The sequence below is a fragment of the Electrophorus electricus genome, chromosome 10 (genome assembly GCF_013358815.1).
Source record: "Electrophorus electricus isolate fEleEle1 chromosome 10, fEleEle1.pri, whole genome shotgun sequence".
NCBI lineage: Eukaryota > Metazoa > Chordata > Actinopteri > Gymnotiformes > Gymnotidae > Electrophorus > Electrophorus electricus.
In genome coordinates, this window is record NC_049544.1 from 10,888,279 (window position 1) to 10,911,683 (window position 23,405).

Consider the following 23,405-nt stretch of genomic DNA (forward strand, 5'->3'; position numbering starts at 1 on the left):
TACAGTAAGCGTGCTGTTGTGGCCACGTAAGCGTGCTGTGCCTAGAAAACAATGTAAACAGTGGGTGAAAAGTTTGAAGATCACTGTTCTGAGGCTGCTGTTTTGAGATTTACCTGGCTGTACAGGGTACACATTGCTTTTTTCCCTGAGAAGGACTGGAATATACAGCTGCCTTATTTGTCCTGCGAGGGACTTGGGGAGATAAAAACTGATGTGTTTGTAAATTTTGGGGGTGCCACAGGGACGCAGGGTGAAATGAGAAAATAAATGGCTGTGTAAATCCAGCTGGCCGGACCAGATCCAAATCTAATAGAACGCAGCAAGCATAAAGTAACAGGCTAAGGTTGGCCAAGTGCTCGATTGCAGGATTTTGTATTTATGTAGTGCACAGTGCTTCAAATAAATGAGCAGCAAGATAATATAAGAGTCTTTCCAGATCTACTGAAAGGCAATAAAACTCTGTATCAGTGGTTGTAAAAAGACTACAATTTTGGTAATTTTTTTTATTGGATTTTAAAGATGATATTTGCAGAACTTGCAGAAGTAAACCATGTTGTTTATCAGTGCTGTATGCCTTAGAACTGAGTAGAGGATCCCTCATAACTTAGAACTAAAATGGCCACTCACATTTCCATCCCTGTGCTGTGATCAGGTATTAAGTTATATGTTGATGCTAGATTTGTTAATAGATAGAGTAAACTCTCAAAATGAGCACAAATAATTTTTTCTGCTAGCAGCTATAGTCCCTCTACATTTTAATGGTTACATATGATTCACTGTCTGAGACACAGTGGCTTTTAACTTTTGTCCTAGGAGCCCTTTCCTCACTTCCTAATAAGTAATTAAAATCTAATTAACACAAAATTATCATAGCATGACTGACTGATTGTAGTTATATTATTATGAGATTGTGAACTGAAAGGTAATAATGCTATCACCTAAGTTCCTTGTACTTTGTATAAAAATATAGTGATGAATACTTTATTGTCAGAAGTTTGTAAAGATGATAAAAGTGTGAAATGTTGTGTAGTGGCATAGTTCTGGTGTCTTGCCATTCAAAGTGCTACTGTAGTGAGTGTGGAAGAAGGACGGCTGCTTCTGATGCCTCACTTAGGCTCAGTTCATTGTCTTAACCTGATTATGACTAAGACTTCTTATGTAGGGATGCCTCCACTGATAGAAGTTAAAACAGAAACCGCCCCGCAGAGATGTGACATTAAGCGGGACAGAAGGGGTGGCAGGCGGCTGCTTTGCTAATGCCAACCCCTCCAGCAGCAGCCGTGTGTAATTAATGTCCCTTTGGGCCAGCAATAGGAAAGACCTTTATGAGTGAGGTTTCCTGTTTAACAAGGTAATTGTGAGTGGAGCAGCACACTTAGCACCTGTCCTCGAACAGCCTGGCTGAGTCACCTTGACCTTGGTAAGTCAACACAGCCACACGGGTTGTCTTTGATGGCCCATCTAACGGGAAGAAGTGGAGGCAAGGGAAGGGGGTGTGGTAGATGAAAGGATTGGAGTGTGTGTTTACGACTTTGCTTTGGTGCTGAGCTTTATCCGCAGGCAAAATGGCTACAGCCTGTGTTTGTGTTGTCATGCTAGCTTAGCTGCTCCATGAAGTAGGGAACTTTGGATACCCCCAATGTGTTTTTTTCCTTCCCACTCTCTCTCTCCACCCCCACCATTTCTCTCCACCCCTCCACCCTTCCACTTAAGAACTCTCACAGTGATGCAGAGTAGCTTGTAAAGCTATCACAGAGTGATGTGCAGTGTTTAAGAGTCTCCAGCCTCACAAGTCGACAGATGCTGGACCTAACTGCGTGACACAGATTAGCCCACAAATGCTGGACTGTGTCTGTGACGTGGAATCTTCTGTGACAGCATGAAGCGAAACAGCAGACACTAGATGTTCAATTTGAAGCTTACACTGCACGGATATAACGTAAGCAAATTTCATCCACATCTTGTGTAATGAAACATGAGATGTCTTGTGTAATGAGACCACAGAAGCGTGCTCACTGCCATACCATGGCAATTAGTTTTTAACTCCTCTAATAATTGTATGATTTTTTGTGTATTGCAGCTGGCACTAGTGGTGGTCATGCACTCTTAAATCCTCGCAGAACCCTTTGAAACTACTTTGGATTTATTAAAATTTCGAAGAGGAGAGGTGGCGCTCCGCAATTGCTCTGTTTTAGTTGCCGGTGAAATGAGGGCATCTGTTCTGAAAGCTGCTGACTAGGCGGCGTTTCACCAGTGGAAGTGATGTTGCTTTAGAACTCCAAAGCTGTGATTTTAAATCAAAGGTGGAGCAGTTCGTTCCAGGGCTGCTGCAACCTCATCTGTTCAGAGCCCAGCCCTCAGACGCCACATAGAGGTAGTCTAAAGGCACGCTCAGTCTGTTTCTCAACACACACGTATGGTAAACACAGAGCTCTAAGACAGTTGTGTTTTTGTGTGTGTGTGTGCATGTGTGTGTGTGTGTGTGTGTGTGTGTGTTCATTTTGTCCTCTCAACTAGTTTGGTTGGAGCTAGGGGCTGTGGGGAAAAACACCACCAAATGGTCCACAGAGGGAAGTCAAATTAAACTGTCTCATTATCTCTAAATCTACTTCCATCCGCTCATTTAAGAATGCAGTGCAAGAAGTGTTCAGGGCCATAATGAGTAATGAAGGTAAAAGCAAATGCAGTAGTCCAGTCTCATCCATCAGCCTGGCTCTCTCCACCACCATACCACTTATCTGTGCTTTTAGGTTCAGCTCTTGGAAAGCAAATCATACAGCAGCTGGACAGCTGTTTTCAATTCCTTTATGACCAGATTTATATATATATATATATATATATATATATATATATATATATATATATATATATATATATATATATATATATATATATATATATATATATGCTACAGGCCTACCTCACTAACAATAAGGTAGGTGGGTAGCATCACACTGGTGTAGACGTTACCCAGGTCAGCAAGGTCCATATCTGATGCAATCAGGGCAATCTGATGAAAAGTTGGCTACTGAAACAAATGTGGGAACTATAGGAATTGGAACATTGGAATGGCATTTGGACTGGATAAGTGTGGTCGGATGGTTACAAGGAGAGGGAAGCTCTCTAGAACTGAGGGGATTGTATGTCAGATGTTAACATAATAGATGTGGTGGGCACCTACAAGTACCTTGGAATCCCATAGGCAAATGGGAATCATGGGGAGGCCACAATGAAAGCAGCTACAGCCAAATACCCAAGGCAAGAGTAAGTCCTAAGAAGTCAGCTGAATGGGGAAAAACAAGATCCAGGCTATCAACACCTATGCTCAACCAGTCACCAGACTAATAATAACCTCTCCTAAGGAGGAGATAGAAGCCACTGACACCAAGATGAGGAAATATCTGACAGTGCACAGAGAGTTTCATGCCAAATCCAGTAACTCTGAGATTGTACACTGGAAGTGGAAGGAGGGGAGTGTCAGAGCCACTATCCAGGATGAAACATCCAAGATCCAGGAGTACACCAGGATGATGGCCCCAAGTGATGAAGTGCTTAGTGAGAACCTCAGACAGCAGAAACCCAATGAGGATGGGAATAAGGAGGAGCAGGAACCATCATGGGCTATGTGCCACCAGCAAATAGTGGATGTGGCTGATATGAAGAAATCCAACCAATGGCTAGAAAGGCTCTACCACACTAGGCAGGACCCCAGATGCAGTCTGTGCAAAGGTGCCCCTGAGACAATCCAGCACATAATAGTTGGATACTAGCAGGCAGAGTTTACATGGAACACCATAACAAAGTGGCTGGCATAATAAACAGAAACATCTGTGCCGACTATGGGCTTGGAGTTCCAAGGTCAGCGTGGGATACACCCCCAAAGGTGAGGGAGAATGACCATGCTAAGATCCTGTGAGATCGGACATAGTAGTCGCGGATATACAAAAGAGAGCTGTAGTGATGGATATTGCAATCCCAAGGAATATGAAGCACTTGAGAAAAGATGTGTAAGGTGATGGCAGTAGTGGTTCCAGTAGTAATCGGAGCACTATGTGCTGTGACTCAAAATGGGAGAATGGCTTCAACAGATCCCAGGAACAACATCTGAGATCTTCCTCCAGATGAATGCAATCCTTAGAACAGCTAAGATACAAGATGACCCAAGCTTGAAGGGAAAAGACTGCTCAGAGTAGTTATAAACTGCTATAAAAGCTATAAAATGCTAGCAAAAAATGGCAAAGTATAAATTGCTTAAGGAAAAAAAAAACGATGCAGAAAATTGCTATTTAAATGAAAAATGCACTCAGTTATGTTTTTATAATGCCACTGTTCTAGAATGCTCAGCTGAAGATGGTTTGGGCCCAGAATAAAGTTGTGATGATCAGGGGATAGAAAAGGATCAAGAACCAGTGAGGTTCTCCTTTCAACTCTCAGAAAGGGAGTCTTGCTTGCCTTCACACTCCTCTCCTCAGGTGCAATATATTTGCCAAGGAATTACCATAGTGGCCCATGTCTGACGTGGCTCGTCATCTTCGTAATTGATATGTAGACGGCTGCTAGGCATGGTCATTTACATATAATCATGCTAACTGATATAATGGATGCAGTAGGGCTGATGCAAGTAGAAAACCTGTCCGCAGTTGGATGGCGATTTGAATTTAATCACAGCAAGGAATGTATTATGCCTGGGAGGAAGACTTTTGGCTGTATGCACCAGCCAGTGTTACACAGCGCACCTTAGGTGAATAGAGGGGCCATACAGGTATAATTAACACTGCCCTCCCTGTTTACAAACGCTTTATTTCGCTCCTAATTGCTTGGCCACGCTCATTCTGGTCTCCTTTGAGCGGGCCCTGTCTCCCATGTGCCTGACCACCTGCAGTTTGTTCTGCTTCCTCTGCATCTGGCAGACGCTAAAATCCACTTACTCTCATGTCTGCCACAGGCAGCTTGCTGCGTAAAAGGGGAGTATGTCATACTCATGTTAAAGCCTGAAGTGTTTTGAGAGGATTCTTTTATATAGGGTATGCATAGGATCTAATTAAGGGGCTTAATAATATACTGTCAGTAATTAGCTGTGCAGTGAATTTGTTCACAATCTTTTGCAAAGTGCAGCAGCCTAAAAAAAAAAAAAAAGGCTGCTCGTGGATGTCTTAACTCTATCCCTGCCTATTACCATGCATGATTAATTTTACCTGTGTAAATAAAACTTTTAATTAGCCATTAAAGAGCAATCAAAGTCTATTATACCCTACTATTACTCCTGCTATATTTTTATTAAGGCTGTTCAATAAGGCCAACCCTGCTTGCACCTCAGCACAAATGAATTTGGGAAGCTATTTTGGGTATACCTAGGTATTCTCAAAGGCCTGACAAAGCCTTTCTGCAGAGGAGCTGGTGCAGCAGCAGGGACAGCATAGCTAGAGCAGTGATGGATCAGCGGCGGGGGTGTTGGATGATCAACAAAAAAAGGCAAGGAAAAACTTGGATACAACTTAATTTACTAAGTATACATATCAAACTTACACTCATTTATCTGTATATCTGACAAAACTTTGGGACTGGGACTAGGCATTGAAGGTTCCTATTTCCATTTCGTTATTTGTGTAGCTCCTCTACACATCTGCACTTTCCCTGTGTAGTTTTTAAAGTACAAAGGCAGCCTGTCATGAAAGTGTCTAAAGGGCTGTGATTGGTGGGCTTGGGCTAGAGAGAGAAGTGAGGTGAGTGGGGAATATCCTCAACGAACTTGTGAGCAGGTGAGTAGAGCTGCTTCTGTAATTGGCCTTCGCTCCACAAGGTTCTGACAATCCAGCACTCAGTAGTCCCCAGATAAAGTCAGCTCACCCTTTCCCCTCCATGCCCTTATCCAACTGAAACAACCAATTCATAGCATAATTGCGGGAGTGGTAGAAGACGTTCATCAGAATAAGAAAGGAAAGAAACAAAAAGAAAGTCAAAGATGAAAGAAGAGAATGAGTAGTAGAGAGGAAGTGAGAAAGTAAGTAAGACAGATCCTGAGAGAGGGGCAGTTGTAATATGGTACCAGTGATGATTTGTAGGAAGAACAAAAGTGTGAAAGAGTCCAGGATGCCTGTGTGCCAAAAGACGGAGTAATAATGAAGAGAGGTGGTATGTGCTGTTCAGTGAGAGGCACCTCAGCTCAGCCAAGCAACAGCACTGAGTCAGTGGGGCACTGTGGAAGTAACATATGGAACATGGTGAAAATGAAAATGACCCACTGCCCTTCTGATTTAAGTATTGTTTTACACACATGTACATGTGTGCATGTACATGTGTGTCTTAAATGCTTAACTATTATGGAGATATTACTCATGACCAGTGTTTGGTTGGTGTTGTGTAATGTCACTACACAAATGCTTGGATTGTAATGATACAGAAGGCAAAATTTCATTTGTTGCAAAGTCTTTGCAAAGACCAAAGCATCTTTTGAGATTTGTTTGTGGATAAGATAGAGCATGGATCCATCTGAAGTCTCTCCCAGACTTGTAAATGGAAAAAAAGAAAAAAGAAAAAAAACCCTTCAGAAAACTTTTAACTTCTGAAAACTTTAAACAGAGCTTTAAACTTGCCTAAGACCACAGCTACAGTGTGGTGCCAGCCATCAGCATTGGCCTTGTCTGTATGCGTTGTTTGAGGGAGAGTTAAAAAGCTGGCCGCCCAGTGGATACTAAATCAAACAGCCCTAGACTGCTACTACAAGCTGGGGATTCTCTAGTAGGAGCTATGTGAAGCCATCTACTTAGGCAGAAGCAGTGATGCTACAAGGGGCCGGCGTGAACCGTGTGGATAATGGAATGCGCATAGCTGCAAAAATGTTAACACAGAGAGCGTACACCCAGCCTAATGAGTTGCACAGTTTAAAACATAATTGCAATAAAAAACACTCACAAAAAACACATTATGTTTGGAATAAATCCTCAAAATAAGTAAAATTATCTTCCTGCAGGGTACAATTTTTTAAATGAACTACAAAAATCCAAAAATGAAAATAAACATTTTGCTTATGATTGGTACCACAATGCAGCATTATTTACACTTGTTAAGATGGCAGTTTTCTGCCTACACACACACATGGCCAAAACAACATGTGCTGCACAGGCATTCATGTACACAAAAGGCACACAAACACACACCGCAGCACACACACGAGCCACTTTGACACCGTTGAGCAATTCCATTCAGCAGGCTATGATGGAAATGCCATCAATTTTCTGACAATGCCATTGGCAGCCACTGAGATGAAAGAGCAGCCGGCTCTTCATCACCTCGTTGGGAGCTGCAGCCTAGAAAGGCACTTAGTGCTGCTGCTCATGCAAAGACAGGGCTAAATGAGACCTTATATCTGTGCACTTTAGGAGAATCCTCTCCCTGACCCCTCCTGAAAAATTTGCTGAAATTTTGATGTCACTGGAGTGTGGTGCTTTAACAGGGAGCTTCTGGTATGTCCTGGTTTTGTCCCTTTTATTCCTTCATTAGATGTGTGCGCGTGTTTTGGATTGTTAGCCATGGAATGGTTTTGCGGTTAGTGCTCATGCTGGCCAATATCTGAGCACAGGATGGCTGATGCCACATTCTTCTCAGTATCATCTGTTTGTCCCTCTGGACTGTCTAGAAAGAAGAGATTCTGTCTGTTTCTCTCTCCCTATCTGTCTTTCTCTCTCTCTTTGTCCCTGTTTCTCAGTAGATGTTGACAGGACATGACACTCTCTTGTTGCTCTATTTTCAGTCTTCAACATGACTCATTCCGCTTTGCTAACACCCAGGACCCCCTGGCTATTTGCCCCTCACTAGACTTGCTTCAGTCAGGCCTGCCATTTCAACCTCCCCCCTCACCTCTCTCCCATGTCTCCACCATCCATGCCCCCGGCCTGTCCCTGGGTCAGTACTCACCATGTCCAACCAGCCCAAATCCTCGTTAGAGATGTTCCCAGGGTCGCTATGTGTCTGTGGCCTAGCATTTCCACTCCCTGCTCTCCAAGCAGACCATAGAGGCCAGAGACCCAGCACCACATTTCCGACAGCATCCTTCTTAAGGGACATGATGTGCCAGGGCCTGCAGACAGCAGCATCTCTCAGATTAAGCCCAATTAAGCTCCAATTTCCCACCGCCTTGCTGCTCTAATGAAATATGCTAGTCTCTTGGATTTCATTGAATTAGCTGAGAAGAAGCAAAAGCAGAAACACAGCCACATTTCTTGAGTTTCATTACCAGATGCCTGCTGTGTTTTACATTTGGAGGGGTGGGAGCTGTTTTGCTATATTTTGTTGAGATTAGAGGGGAAGATAACAACAGATTTATTGGCCAAACAAGCCAGACAATTCATTAGAAGCGCTCTGTGTTATTTTCTAAAGGATTTAATCGGGTCAACCCCCCCCCCCCCCCCCAAATCCTGCCACTGTGAGACATGGCATTGAACACTTCAAAGTGAACTAAAGGGTGCTTAAAAGTACTCCCACGTATTACAGAGAATTTTTGAAGCAGCTTTGTGAATGTGATGTGGGAGAATAAAGAGAACCATGATAGAGATTCATACATAGATGAATACACACACACACACACACACACACACACCCCACACACACACACACAACCATTTGCAGCCGTGGGATGCAGCTGTGAGAGTGGCTCTTCTGTGTCTTGGGCGGAAGGCTTAACTGGCTCACCAGTTCAAAGGCTTTTTCTCCAATGCTACTCCTGCCTGCATTCCTCTCCCACCCCCACCCCCACACACTCCAACCATATTCTTCACACTCTGCTTCACTAACCAGCATCTGATCTGACCACATACCTTTTTTATTTCTTTTGATTATTGGTACACCCATATTAAAACCGTAATGCGTGGCTGTGGAGAAGACCCTGTATCCATGCACAGCAGAGCAATTCTGCACATTTCAGCTGCTCTTCCTCTGCTTTGATTACATCTGCACTCTTATGAAATCCTGCGTCTTCAAAACTCTGCTGTCTCAGGAATGTTCTGAGGCTATGAAATATATTTAGAAAGTCAATATGAAACTCGGACCCGCTAAAGGCTTTGCTAGACTAAACATTGCTGGCAATTTGTAGGCTTTAAGCCTTATGCACAGGAAGCGCTATTATGCTTCAGGGATCATCGGCAGTGCTCCAACATGTTAAGACTGACTTAATTTGAGCATGCATTACCACTTTGCATCCTTGGTAATGATCACATTTGGCTGAGCAGTTTAGCGCATTTAAGGAAGCTACAGTTCCGAAGACTTTTTTTCCTACCAGGTTGGGCGATTACAGAACTGTGTTCCCAGCCCCTTGCTGTATGGGGAGCAACTGGAATTGTGTCTGGTGTTATCCAGCAGAGGCATGAATGGCTCCTGTGACAGACATCGTGTTGTGTCTAGAGGGGATGGCTAGTGCTTCCCATGCTGTGGGTGGTGCATTGTGATGGACAAAAGCTTGGCATGATGTAGTCTTGGGTGTAGCAGGTGAATGAGTGCTTCATGGAAGTTCCTCTAAGGCAGCGAAAAGAGTTGGTGGATTAATAGGAGGACTGGACATCCCATGGAGCTGGCAGGGCTGGGGAAGAGCAAATATTGGGAGATTCATTGTTGTTTGTACAAAATTATGACAAGGGGGGTAGTGGATCCTCTCAGCCCGCTTATGCACCAAAAATGTGTCTGAATATGTACAAACACATACTGTGTACAAAGATGTAATTGTTTGTGTGTGTGCATTTATATGGAGCCTAAATATTGTGGACTAGAATTGTGGTAGCAGCAGAGTAACATCCTCACAGGTTTAATACTCTCTTTCCATTATGATAGGCAGTTGACTGTAATATGGAGTGAAACATGAGCAGACTTTCTGTCTCACTGTGTGATTTTCAAAGCCGAGTCTGTTTATGTCATGCGTTGCTGTGATTGATGTTCCCTCTGCACCTCATGATCCAGAAGGCAGGCAAACAGATTTTGAGCCAGAGAGAAAAAGGCCTTGGACAAACAGAGGAAGACAGGGGGTGGGGGTGTGTGAATGTGTGTGTTTATAGCGGTGGTGAAAATTTCTTGATATGTCCATTTCCATTCACACCCTCCCATAAACCCTTTGAAAATTGCACCATTTTATCTCATAATTTGGAATAATAACTTAATAAATACAGTCAAATAGATGATTAAGAAGAGGAGGTTCAGTGCCTGCCTGCCACTTTGTACAATCATTCTGTAATAGGAAGGAAAAAGTGTTGTCTTTCATTAAATGTAGATTGCCTTTAGGGTCAGCAGCACCAATGGGTGTAGGACACAGATATCAACAGGAGATGGACTTTCCTACCAGCAGAATGGACCATAGAGAATAATTGGAACAGGCCATTCATTTTCCATTATCTTGCCACCACGTTTTATTATAGTCACGTGCAGGCATAGCATGTCTCTTTCTGATCAGGGATAGTAAACTGGCAGGGTGAAGAAACCCTGCCAACATCTCTTTTTCAACTAGCGGCTACTCAAGCTTGTCGAACGTCTTGTCCTGCCCTCCTTTCTATTGTGTTTTCTGAGACCCCTGTCCAATGATGGCACAAGATATTTCTGGAAAAGTCAAACCCGAACCACATCATAGGTTTTCCCTCTGCTTTGCTATGCAATACTTTTTTTCTAGTGCACCCTCAGGAAAACAGAGTGTCTCTTTCTTAAGAACAGAGCTAAAAGAAAGGAATAAGATTGAAAGAGCCATTTTTAAAACATATTCTTAGAACAGGACTCTATTTAATTTGAAACATTGTATGCATTATTCATGACTGACAAAAACAACCAAGTGAAAGACTCTTTGTATTTTTTTTTTTTTAAATGAGCAAAAAATCCCTCAGCACTAGTCATCTTACATGACTGAAGAGCCCACATATAATACCCCATGGAACAAACAAATGTAATCGTGTACATTATTAGAAACATGTTGGAATTCAGGCTGTCGGTAACATAACACAGGAACAGCAATATTAGCCAATGTTAGCAGATTGTAAGTGCTGTAGGGCTTCATTTCAGTATGCTAGATAGGGGATTTTGGTGACCCAATTATTTTACTTTGCTGTCGGCACAAAAGTAACTCAATATTGTGCTCAAGCAAACTGGGGGAAAAAAATCTATAAATCAAATTTTCGCATTTTTTTGCATAAACCCACACTTTTCTAATGGAATATGTATGAGAGTTGGGCTCCACTGGAAAATGAAACCTGCATCTAATCATCTGCCCAAGTTATTTCCTGCTCCAATATTATACAGCTCCTTATCTAGTGCAAAGCCAGACATCAGCTTCTCCCTCCACACCTGAGTTGCTGGCTATGGTCATGGCAGGGGGGAGTTGAAACTGAGAGGCAGGAGGAGTCCCCACTCTTCTTAAAAAGCTCCTGCTACAGTTGCAGTAAGAAGGAGGAAGTCTCACCCTATCACACATTGGGCTGGAGGCTTTGTTAATCTGTTCTCTCTAAAGAAACAGATGAAGGCTATTCAAAAAGAGAGAGGAACACATTTAAATGTCTGTTTTCCCTAAGAAGCGTTCACCAAATATGTTTTATCAATTACTCTGATGTATGAAGGCAGTGTGATGGTGTCACAATAAGGCAATTTGTAGGCAGGATGATGCTGAGTAGATTTATTGTCTATTCATCTGACATTGTCTATTTATTGTCTATTCATTATCTGTCTATTTATCAAATGGAAAACACAGGATTACTGTGATGGATGTACATCATTCTTCCAGTCATTATCCAGGTTCTCTGCAGAGTTAAACTAGGAAAAATGAGAATGAAAATACTTAATATTCCCTGTATCACTTTTGTGTCCTCTGTATATATTTGCTTTATTTTAGTTCTTTAAATGGCAACAGGCAGAATGTATTCATTGTTTGTCAAAAGATGCATTTGTGTCACAAATTGGCTATAGGTATATCATAGTGAATTTGCTTGACCTGAATTGCTTAATGTGTTGTTTTTGTGTTGGACAGTGGTCAGTGAATCAGACAAGGGTGAGAGCGTCCTATGGCAGAATGTCCCAAAATATTGGAAGGCCCTCTCAGAAGGAGATTCTTTCTAAAGGGAGATTTTGCTAGTCCCTTTTCTTCAGCCTCTTGTAATGAATTCCCATAAGATACCACAAAACCTTCAGATAACATAGATCACAAGAATTAGTAACTTTCCAGAAATGACAAGAGAGGGTTAGGGTTAGAGGGTAAAGACTGTAAAGGTACACTAACAGAGACCATCCTGTACCAAGTAATGGCTTTTCCAGTGGGTTTGTTTTTGGGGGCTTTATCTAGGGCTGCAGCTGAAATACTGAGGCCAGATGTGAGGGGCCATATGTAGCCATATGCTACCATATTTCAGCTAGGGCAAGAAATAATTCACTGTGTTCACTGAGTTGAAGTGGCGATTGATCCAGACACAGTCTCATCGAACTTAAACAAAAACACAGACTGAGAGGATCTTGCTTGAAAAAGAATGGGAAAAAATAGTCTTGATAGTGAGGAAAGTTTGCTAGCAAGTGTGATTCAGCTAAGATTCTCAGATATTGTTATTTTTTTCCATTTCCTGCTAGAAAAGTGAAAGGAGAAAGCAGAGCTAAATGGACAGTTGAGTATGCTATTTGGACAGGTGAGTATGCTATTTGGACAGGTGAGCATGCTATTTGGGAGGCTTTCTATTTTAGGAAAGCAATGCATGCTTGCCTTCACAGCTGAGGCCACATTGAGGCTACATACCACTGGCCTGATTCTCTGTCTTCATGCATAATTTAGCTTCAGAATGCCCCACACACTGGCATTAAAACAAATAAATGGTGCACTGGACTATATTTTGGTAGGACCAGAATGTGTTCTAATGAAATAAGCTGTGAGCTGTGTAAATTGCTTTGGCTCACCCAGCACGGTGTGGTTAGAGTGCAGCGATGGGTTGGCCTGGTAGTAGTCATGGTAAAAGAGCCTGCGGCTGGATTCTGGGCTCAGCTCAAGGTTGTGGGCGAGGAGCCTGTCAGAATGATGAGTGACTCTAATTGAGACGGAGCAGTGCCGGCCAGGTTGGGGACTGGCGGTTAATCATGGCCATGTTAAAGTCTTGAGCAAGGGAGACCAATGCCCTCCTGTTCTGGTGCAACTCCTTAGCCCCTCTGCCCCACTGCACTGCATGGCCTGTCACCATCCAGGTGAGATTTATGTCATTTCTGCAATGGTTTGGCTTGGCATCCGTCTATCATCTTTTTACAGACCTTCAGGTTGGGCTTCCGTTCCTGTCCATGTGATGTGGCAGTTGGGCATAGCGCACACAGGCCACTGTTGCTTTATCCAAGAATTAAGGGTGAGGCAGAAGTCAGGAGGTCCTCAAACAGAGCCAGGGGCACCCCAGAAGTAACCTGGAGCCTGGTAACAGAGTTTAGGAACAGCATGGTGAATGCAATTGTGAAAAAAAATTATGTACCTGTTGGGATATTCTGGGCTTCTACATGTATGGCTTACACAATGTCATATTCATTTTATATTCATATGTTTTATATTCACATGTAAAATTTTATATATATATATATATATATATATATATATATATATATATTATATATATAATTGGCCAATTCACATTTGCTGAAGAATACTTAGTTGTTCCATAACACACCTAGAACAGTGTTTTGTGCGTAGGCAAAATAAAAGAAAAAACTTTTTTGATAAATATACTCAGCATTTTGTTTAGAAAAAATGCAACAATGCATATGAGGAACAAGACCTCATCCCAGCTAACAAGTGTAAATCAAGATTTCCTTCAATCATTGAGGGATCAATAAATTGCAGTTTGCATTAGGAAAATCTATAGAATAATATCAGGTCTTCTGACTGGAATCTAAAATTCACAAGTTGTTGCAAAAAGACATTGAGTCATGGCTCATAGCAGTGAACAAAAAAAAAAAAAAGGTAATTCAACAACAGCGTGAGTCTAAGAGAAGTCCTAACCTTAGTCTCATTGAAATGCTGTGAAGTTCATGTCATATGAATAGGATATATATGAACTGAAACTGAAAGGAATGTGCCAGGATACCTCTGAATCACTGCATAGAACAGACAGACAGCTACAGAAAGCTTTTAGATACTAATGTTTTGTATTGTTAAATAAGTCTTTATAAACATGATTTGAGGTTACCTTTTTGGGATGAATTTCATGCATAAATTCATCTAATTACAAAGGGTTCCGCAGTTTCTCAGAACTGAATACCAAATGCGCTATTTGCAGCCTGGGTCCAGTTGGTTAAGAGCTTGTCCTGACTGTGGCCTTGTTTTCCGTAATACTCTGGACATAAGTGGAGGTCACTGGTAAGTCCACATTGATGTAACTGAATATAACTAGAAATGCTTCGGAAGTGGTTTGGACCTATTTTTAATTTTTGATAAATGGCTAGAGATACAGAATCAAACTACATTTTAGTCAGGTGCACATGCACCTTTCTGGCACTCTCTCTCCCTCAGACCTTGCAGGGAGGGAGTAGCCTTCTTTTTAACTTGCTTCTTGTTGAATGCCTTGTTATGCTGATTTATCACTATTGATTTTCATTCCAGGGATGTTTGCCTCAAGCTGTATAATTAAAATACTGCACTACAGTGCCTCAGCAGGGTCCTTCAAAAAGGCAAATATCTGCAATTGTGCTGGCTATGTGCTGTTTTTTTCCTCCTGAATAAGTAATGCTTGGTGAGCACATGAATGCCTAAATTAACGGAAAGAGATGCACGTTTACTTTGTTTTTATATATATTGTTTCTCAACCATATTGACTGGTTGAACAATCACAGTAGGTCACTTAAGAACATTGTTAGGGCTCAGCTTGAGCCAATTAAAAAAGTCAGCGTGTAAGGAACCTGTGCTGCTGTTGGCCTGAAAAAGAGCCTGTGCTGCTGGTGCATGTTAGTCAGATTTGGCATCTACGCATGCTGTAATTCACAGCTTTCCATCACACAGGTGCTGCAGATTCTCAGTAAGATACTGTAGATCATCATCTGTGTCATATCAGGCAGGCTGAGATTCAGCAGGCTAGTTCCGTAGAAGCTCAGGAATAGGAGCCTAAGGGTTAAAGTTAGCCTGCATTTGGGACTTTGTATTTGAGTTTGCAGGCCAGGGGCTATCGGAACACTGCAGTGGGAGGATTACTGATGGGGAAGTGAAGTAGCTGCTCCACTAATGTGTCTCTGCATAATGAGGGGTCAGCAGAAAGTTCTCACCCATTGAGACACAGATTTGGCTTGTTGACAATCCTGCAGTGAGGCCTCCCAGAGGGACTGAGTGAGCTGATGCCCCAGATAGTGTAAGACCAGAGAAGATTATTGAAGAGCAGAGGAAGGTAGCACTGAAGAAGGCTTACTTCTGGAAAAAGTGCTTGTCTTGTGAAACAGCTCCCTTCTGCTCTATCAGCGTATATACTTTGTTCAAATATACAGTACTACAGAATGCGTCCCTTTTATCTGTCTACATATTGACAGCAACACCGTCTGCCTGTTGGCTGCCTCTGTCTACCAGACGGCTTTCATCAGCAGATGGCTCCTGGTAGACGAGCCCCTAGCCAGCACTCAGCAGAAGGATGCACTGATATGAGCATTGCCGTAGGCTCTAAAGGCAGGGTGGGACTGGCGATGGTGCATGCTCTATTGCTGCTGCCCTCTTCGCCTCTTCTCTCCCTCTTCCTAGCGCACCTGCTAGCTAATCCCACAAAGCCCGGAGGGCCATTTTAAAGGTCGGAGCATGAGGGGGCCGCAGCTTCCACGCTCACCCGCTGCCCCTGGCAATGTGAAGCGCCTGGGCAGCCCTTGATATGCGCTTATCCGCCCCTCCAGCTCTAGTGTGTTGACTTGCCTCAAGCACCGTGCTTGACTGGTGCCCCTTGCACTGTCTGGCCATTTATTTGGACCCTAATGGTTGTTTTGATTCTGCTGTGCGTACTGCAGTCGTCTGGTCCCTCTTCTCCCGTTCTATGTCTGATGTGCGCTAGCAACATGACAGCATTGACTGGAGGCGGCTGGTTTCTTAGTTTTCTGCTGCTCCCCAGAGTTTGTCTTGCCAGTGGAGGAGACCATTCTTTGAAGCTGAAGGACCTGTAGTCAGCCTCCATCAGGCAGGGAGCAGGAATGGTCAACAATGGCTGACCAAGTCTTGCCTTTACATAGAGGTGGGGTTAAATCAAGACACCTTGTGGGTAAGGCCATAGACAACTTTAGATTCCCTAGACTTTTGATGCATTGTGTTAACCGTATCATAGGTGATAACCGTATCATAGGTGAAGCTTTGCAATGTATTTGGGGACTGTGATGTGTGCAGGTTTGTCTCTATATGTGCGAAGAATTTACTGCTAGATTGATGGTCTGCACTCAGCCTTGTAGGAACATGATGGCTGGCATCAGTGTGCTGCTTTTCAGAGCAGCAGGAAGACAGTAGTGCACAGCGTGGGCCTGGACTCTCTCCTCACTGTAAGGTCATCACTGCAGCTCTGCTTTGCACTCTAATGGACAAGCTCTCTAGAGAGAGGAGAGACAGCAGAGAGCGAGCGAGAGTGAGAGAGAGAAGGAGAGAAAAAGAGAGCGAGAGGGGTGATTAGAGTGTAGATTATGTGTAAATATGGTTATAGAAGCTCTGTAGATAGAACTCCTCAGATTAGTGATGATAAGTGAGGGAAAATACAGAAGGAAAAGTGGATGAGAAGAAGAAGAAAGAGAAGGAGAGTGAGGTGGGTGTGAGGGGAAGGTGAGTAGAGAGATTCAGTCACACCTTGGGCAATGTGTTAGAAGAAGGAGATGTAAGGTTGTCACTCTTTTCTGCACGTATACCACATTGGAGATGGAAAATTGATTTTTGCAATAGAGAAGGCTTGAACTGACATCAAGCTATCTCCTATTTGTGTGTGTATCTTGACACATTTTAATGCCCTCCATGTGGAAAAAGCATTTTACACAGAATTCAGTTCTAATTAAAACTAAAAATTACCTTTTTTCATACTGATGCTAGAGTTAAGGTACTCTGGGCATAATATTATCTACAGTGAATACATTGTTAAGAGAAAATCACCCTTAAAATGTAATATATGTGTGTTCATATACGCTACCAGTCAAAAATGTGGACATACATACTCTTTATTTTTACTATTTTCTACATTTTAGAAACAGTCACTGTATTATTTTTTTTTAATACACATGATCATGATTATGCTGTTTTAAACAAATGCTGACTGTTTAGATTTTATATTCCTCAAAGTAGCCACCCTTCGTTGACAGCTTTGCACTCTCTTCGTGTTTAAATATATATATATATATATATATATATATATATATATATATATATATATATATATATATATATATATATAAGTTTTAATATTCTTCAACCCAGAAATTCATGAGGTAAAACTATTCATGAAGGACTTTTTAAAATTCAGATTACCAGTGATTTCATTATAAGTATTTAATGAACTTCATATTTTGCAAGTTGGAGCCTTGGAGTTTCCAAATTAATAGCTTTCTCACATTATGCACAGTGTATCACCACAATAAGACGTGCTGTAATTGCAGTTTATGAAATAGTAGCAAATTAATGAATGCTAATAATACTTTCTACTGATGTCACAATGCTAAGTTTGATTGAACGATTAAAAAATTTAATTGGTGGAAACGCTGAAAGAAAATAAAATGCAATTAGTTGTATTATTTGCACTGTGATTGCCATTGGGTTCAAATGCATCAGTTTACAAATATTAATTATAAAATGACTTGTGCATGTTTAGATTGGATCTTGTTTATACTGGCTCTAATAATGCTACCTATGATCCAACCCCCCCCCCGAAAAGAAAAATAATGTCAAGAAGATATATTCCTCAGGCTGCAGCAGTGCAGAGGTTACCCTGTGGATAAACAGAGGTTACCACGATGATAAACAGAGGTTACCACGATGATAAGCAGAGGTTACACTGAGGACAAACAGAGGTTACACTGAGAATAAACAGTTGTTGCTACGAGGATAAACAGATGTTGCCACGAGGATAAACAGAGGTTACAACAAAGATTAAATATAGGTTATACTGAGGATAAGCAGAGGTTACACTGGGGATAAGCAGAGGTTACACTGGGGATAAACACAGGTTATATTATGTTTTAATAATTCTTAAAAATTATGTTTTTACTAAAATGGCCATATATCAACTTTTGACAGTTTTTGTTTTTTTTAAATGTACAGAATGAACGAATTAAAATAAGTGCACAGTTGGTTCTTAGCATGCTGAATTTATTAACCCAAGTCCTAATCCCTCACCCTACTTATAGTGTTATCCAACACTGATGTGCTGAATTTTAATGAAATGCCTATTTGCTACTTATCGAAATATTGAGACTGTAGATCCATTCCACCATAGAACTAGACTGAATGTTCACATTTTATCTGTGAATACGATGTTTTCATGTTTTTTGATAATAGTTTTGGGAGGAAGGAAAAGACATATTTCAACCATAGGCATGAAATACTGTAAAACACTACTAACTTATTATGTATTTTAAATACTACGATACGTTATTTTAAATGATAATTACTTAGGTACATTATAAATACTACCAAGTTATTATAGATACTAACAAGCACAGGATGTGTCATATACCTAACAAAAAAATCAGTGAAGGATCCTTTTGAAATACAGAGCACACCAACTTTCATATATTTGAAAATGAGAGAGACCCAGACATAGGCAGTCTATTCATATCTTCACAGCAGACATACATTTGAATGTGTTTGCGGGTGTATGTGTGTGTGTTTATTTCATATTTGTGTCACAGAACTGTGTGAAGTACTAGTATGATTGTGGAAGTCAAAAACACTGTACTAGAATCAGACAACCTTGGGATGTGGTGGGGTAAAAAAAAGAAAGAAAACAAGTCAGTGTTGAACTGTGTTCACTCACTGCATCTCAAACTTCACAAACTTCACAACTCTGCTACTTCCAGACAGTGTGTGTTTGCATGTGTGTGGGGGTGTGTGCTTCTGCATGGTTGTGGTGGTGTTTGTGTGTTTGCTTATATGTGTGTATGCATATGTAATCTGGCTTTTCAACACTTCCTCCATGAAATGGGCTCATTCTGTGATTTTCATTAAGCTTTGGTGAGAAATGCTCACTTCCAACACCACACACTGCTTTTAACTAATTAGCTGCTTATTATGCCTTTAAAATGCCTAAATAAAAATGACTCTGAGATCTCCATTACACATTAGTAAATGAAGTGGGAGGAGGATAGTGGCTGATAGTGGCAGTATTAGTGGATTTGAGCTCTTGCATTAGGCCATATGTGTGTGGGTGTGTTCTTCCCAAGCCCATGGGCATTCTCAACTCCTTGAGCAGATGAGTGCCTAGCTGAGATTTGCTCTACCACTGTGAGAAGTGAATAGCCTGTCTGCTTTTATACCATTTTTAAATGGTTCCAGTTCAAAATGTAGTGCATGATGTCAGCAAACAAAGGCAAGACCACAAACTCCAGTGGTAAGTACCTACAGCTGCAGTAGCCTCTACAAAAACTATCTCTGATCCCATTGTGTGTGTGTGTTTTGGGAGGGATATGAGTGATGTCTGTGTGTGTGTGTGTGTGTGTGTAAGTGTGTGTCAGTATGGTATGTGTGTGTGTCCCCCCCACGGAGAGAAAGCGAAGGCCTGAGCAAACAGTTAACAGAGGGAGGAAGTCTCTGATGACCTTTGAGAAAAAAGTGAGAAGAGGAAATCTTACAGGAGGAGAATCTGGAGGGTTTGGGGATATAGGCGCTGGTGACCCTAACTATTAGAACAAGCACAGCACGCAGTAAGGAGGCCTTTCAGAGTGAAGCAGGATGGATTGATCCCAGGGCACTCTGCACAACCTCCCCTTCACATTCCCTCGTTATTCTTAAGTGCCCCTCCTAAGCTCCTTGATGTCAGACAGGAACAAAGCTTTGGCCATAGGGTCAAACAAAGGAAATAAAGCCTGAAAGGCAGAATAAAAAAAAAAAAAATCAAACTTATTTGCCCTTGTTGTTTTTGTTCCACTTTCTCTCTGCCTCGTTCCTGGTTTCCACAGGCTTAGGCCTCTTTTAATCTGTCTACTCCTCACTCCTTTCTTTTCTCCCTTTCTCCTTTCTCTCACAACTCACTCCCTGTCCCGTACACCTGGCTTCCTGAATCCTCACTAACTTTTTTCCATTTTCGTGTCCTCTTACTCCCTTTCTCCCTCACAGTCTTTTCCTTGCAGTCTTTTGTTCTCTCTTTGTCTCTCTCTTTCCCTCGCTGAGTCTCCCTTGCGCTGTGTCTGCCTCTCTTCTCTCAGAGATAGCATCTCCGTGGAGCTGGCTCTACTCCTGCCGAGCCCTGGATGAATGATGACGGGCCTGCGATCGCTTCTAATCTCGTTATATATGTTCCTCTGCCCTTGGGACGGGCGGTGCAGGATGGACCAGACTTTATCGGCTTTCACAAGCCTCCAAGGCATAATTTGCCAAAGGTCATGTTAGATATTTCTGCTCAAGGGAACACTATGTGTGTGCAGGCGAGTGCGTCCCCCTGATGAGAGAAGTAGTCAAAGGTTACACACAAATGACGCCCAGCATAAATATCACAAAGGCAGGAGGGACATGTGTACTTATTGAGTGGAACAGCCAGGTCCTCTGCTCCACACTCACAGTGAACTCTCACTCTCAGTCTACCAGTTCATGGTTTCACATTTTTTCATGGGTGTAACTTTTTAAACATGCACTACAGTGTTAACTAATGTTATTCAAACTACTTCAGCACAAAGACAGGAGGAAAACACATTCACTGCATTAATAACACAGAAGTAGGGCAAGGTCCTTTTTATTTATGATTCTTTTCAGAGCAAAGCTGTCAGGCAGCAGCCGAGATAACTCTATTTTCCACTAAACCCTTGCTCACCTCCCAAAAGTAATGTTCTGCAGTCGTACAGGCTGATGCACAGGCTTATAATTGAATATGTATAACCATTAATGTGTTGAGCTCTCCTGTCCTGGCTGCACTGTAGCATTAAAGACACCTAATGTTGCATTTTACTAATTTTGAAAGGCACACACACCTTTTATAATAATAATATGTACTACTACTAATAATAATATATAATTATAATGTAATAATAATATCATAATTATGGTTGATATTGTTAATTATCATTATTGTTCTCTCAATGGAACAATTGAAGAGGGTTCATTTATGACTTGAGTCACCTCTTACCAGGCCAGATTAATCTCATCAGAACTAAGAGGTCAGATCTGGGAAGTCAGCTTCCAATGCTGTATATTTTGGTGTTGGGACTCTGCACGTCCCTGACAAGTCTGTCTTTCCTCACCTGTGAATTTCTCTGGTGCTATTTCTGAATTCGTCACTGCACTGTATCACTGGCTCATGCTTGGCTTTTAAAGGGACTTAGAGGAGTTAATCTGATTGGATATTGCAGTGGCACATCTGAGCAGATCTGTTGTGAGATCATGTGATGAGTCTAACCCAACCTGTTTTTGTATCTGTGCCACTCTGTGCTGGATTAGTGCATCTGCGCCAGTCATAGAAATTGCAAGCACCGTTTCTGACCTCACGTGCTTGTGCCTTATTCCTGCACTTGTGCTGTGTCCACAAAAACAGTGCCCATAAGGAATGAGTATTACGCATGCCTCATGTAGACTCAGGCTTTATTACTACACCCCATTGGTGCCTGAGGACATGTTGGAAATATAAAACTGAAGAATTAGGAGATAAATTTTATTCACTGCTATTAATGATGGAAGAACCCTGCTAGAAGGAAATGATTCATTTGCTAGAACAGTTGAAAGGTTTATCTAAAACATCCTGTCCTGTGTGATAGAAAAATTATTTTAATAAAACAAATAAATCCCAGTTGAATGGACTGCTGGACTATTTATAAAGTGAGAGCTTTAGAATTTATATTTTTATCAGTAAAAGTGGATGATTATTGCCTCCTTTGTCAGCATGTTTGTAAAACCCTAGACAAATCCTACAGATCTTTTAATGAGAATTACAGTCAAATACTGAAATATATGCAATGCAGAAGGAAATGTGAATCGTTGTAATTTTTTAGCCTGTAGTGCAGTTTTATGTCATGTGTTTTAGGTTGATCAGTAGTAGATTTTTCGTCTTGAATATTCTCTCACCAGTGTTGTCTCAAGTCTGGCAGAACAGTTCCCCCTGTTTGAGCTGAGCACTGGAGGTTTGGGTTAGTGAATGCAGCTGGCCACACATCCACCAGACCCAGTCTGTGTGAAGGTAACACAGTACATTTTCTGACATAAGAAACTAAATGTCATGGTCAGGTTTCACCAGTCCATTAAAACATTCCACAGCTGTGGAGTGAAGGAAAATAACATGGATGAAAATAATTTCCATTGTTTAAAGAAGCAATGCATCAGTGATAGACATGTAGACTACTTAAAATCAGTACATAATAACTGAAGTGAATGCTAACTGGAATGGATTTTTATTGCATGCCATGATGGAAACATGCTAAGTTGCTATATAAAATATGTTATATAAGGAAATATTTGAGCATGAAGGTCTGGTTACCCTTGAAATTGTTTGACTCAATGTTTTTCTTCAGTTAGATAACCCATAAATCCATAGAGCCACCTTCAAGTCATATTATATATTGTATAAAATGTTATTTATCAAAACGCAACAGAGTGCACCAAGAAGTTTCATTTTATGAAAGGTTTTTCTGCAGTGGTCAGGTTGTCCAGGGATGTTATTTCCTGATCCAGTAACCATGACCTGCCATTTGACAAAAAGCAAGATATAATATGTGGTATGTGGCAATATCAGAGCCATATCACAGCAAACCAACAAAGCAGAAAATCCTGCTTATTGGCTCTGAAACGTCAGGGTTAACACTGTTACAGAGAGCAAATAATTAAAGTCCTTGTGTCTTAAAGCTGCAGTGCTGGAATTGTGTAATATTTTCAATATGTAATATCTAATGTGTTATATTTCTTTTTCTTTAGCATATTGTTGAATTAGAAAAAATAGAAGAGCCAACAAAAAAACTTAGAAAATGTGAAACTTGCAAATCATGCTCAACGCCTGTACCAAACTGCTAATAACAGCAGCCATATGGCAATATGGCTCACAAATGGCGGGGCCGCACTAATATTTTGAGTTTTTGATTTTTACTTGCTTGACTTGAATCTTAGGCTGTCAAACTCGAAAGAACAGCCAAAATGTGCCTCATTTCCTTTTATGACTCTATACCTAGCTTGTGATTGCCACTGCAATAATAATAACACAGCACTTCCTGCTCAGCTACAAAGGTATGTGATTGTCAAAGGTATGTCTTTAGAAGACAGTATTTGAGGAGGTCTCAGTGCAGTGTATGCTCACTCAGCTGTCTGA

General features: G+C 41.5%; 1 protein-coding gene across 12 annotated transcripts in view; it reads left to right on the forward strand.

Annotated features, from left to right (window-relative positions):
• The window catches only part of ptprub (protein tyrosine phosphatase receptor type Ub), a 137,367-nt gene that overhangs the window by 45,332 nt on the left and 68,630 nt on the right, over positions 1 to 23,405 (forward strand). The window lies entirely within an intron of this gene.